Source organism: Erinaceus europaeus, chromosome 12 (genome assembly GCF_950295315.1).
Source record: "Erinaceus europaeus chromosome 12, mEriEur2.1, whole genome shotgun sequence".
In the NCBI taxonomy this organism is placed as follows: Eukaryota; Metazoa; Chordata; class Mammalia; order Eulipotyphla; family Erinaceidae; genus Erinaceus; species Erinaceus europaeus.
This window is the reverse complement of record NC_080173.1, coordinates 33,554,023-33,555,421: the sequence shown is the minus strand read 5'-3', so window position 1 is coordinate 33,555,421 and position 1,399 is coordinate 33,554,023. Positions and strand designations below refer to the sequence as shown.

Genomic DNA, 1,399 nt, shown 5'->3' with positions numbered 1-1,399 from the left:
ATCTCTTTACACTTTACTAGTGAATCGCTCTGCCATTTGTGTGACTCAGGCTCAAGGCCAAACCCCCCACCCCCCACTCACTGAAAAAAGATTTGGTACCATGGTATCTTTCAGTCTATTTATCTTTACCCTTCTGTCTCTCTATTAAAAATATTAATCAGAAAAAAGTGGTTTAAGGAGATAGCACAATAATTCTGGAAAAATACTCTCATGCGTGAGACACTGAGGTCTCAATATGCAGCACCTCCATTAGCCAGAATTGAGTAATGCTCTGGTCTCTCTTGCTCCCTGTATCTTTCTCACTAAAATGAATACAATCTTTAAAAAGAAAAATTGACATGGATACTCTGGGAGATCACTTTTTCAGGCTCTGTCCAGGTGGTGGGTGGGAGTGCAGGGCTCTGCTCAGTGACATACAGTCCCTTTCCAAGGTGTCGGAGATGAAGCCGGGCCCTGAGTCTGCGCATGCATATTCTTACAGCTTCACAGAGTCCCATGGACCGTGACTGAGGACACAAACCATGCAGGAAACATGCTTTGCTTGTGTTGATTTACAGTAAAATAGATAAGAATGTGTCTTACACACTTGTTTTTGCTCTTTCAGGGGAGATGTCTTCACTTGGCTTTAGTTAACTTGACTATATTGGGATCCTTTGTCTGGCAGGTTGTACAGTGAATCATGAGTTGAAGGTCTATCAAGATAAGAGCTCACTGGTACAGTCCAAGCCTGGCTATAATAGTGCTATTACATGGAGGGCAGAACTTTAACTGGGATACGAAATAGTAGGTACCAACTAAGGAAAAGGGTAACCCTGAGAATTTAGGTGTCTTTCAGGGGTCTGGGAGGTGCACCACCCAACTTAGTGCACAGGGTCCTGTTCCCACCTGCAGAAAGGGAACTGAATGTCTTTTCATTTCAATCAAATTCTGACTGTATATATTATAAAAATGAACAGATCTGTGTTTCTGATTTCCAAAACCAAATAGAAATTAATTTTTTGTAGATAAAAAAAGCAGGCAAAAGAGTAGACACAGCCAATTATCAGTATCTTGCCTCTCAAATCTAAATTTATTCTTCATTTCCTGATATGCAGAAATGGAGTTGGGGTCTATTCTTTTTCAAATGACAGCATGTCAAGCTTGGTCAGTAGAGGGCGATGGAAAGACATTGCAGGAGGAGCATGCACTCACCTGATCTGTGGGTTCCTTCTGTCAAGCTCTGTCCATGACAGCAGCATCCTGCTCTAGCCTCCTGTACTACTTGCAGTTTGCTCAATGTCCAGCACCTGCTGTATAGACAGCTTCCTTAATATCAGATGCTAGCAGCCGCCTCCTCAATGCACAGCAAGCAAATAATACACCAGCCAGCAGCCTCCCAGGCACTTTTCTGGAACAACCT

The 1,399-nt window shown here is 42.8% G+C and overlaps 1 non-coding gene across 1 annotated transcript; it reads left to right on the top strand.

Moving 5' to 3' along the window:
* The first annotated feature begins 333 nt into the window (after positions 1-333).
* On the top strand, positions 334-536 carry LOC132542278 (small nucleolar RNA SNORA73 family). The gene has a single exon (XR_009553375.1). It is a non-coding gene; the product is annotated as a small nucleolar RNA SNORA73 family (small nucleolar RNA).
* The last annotated feature ends 863 nt before the right edge of the window (positions 537-1,399 follow it).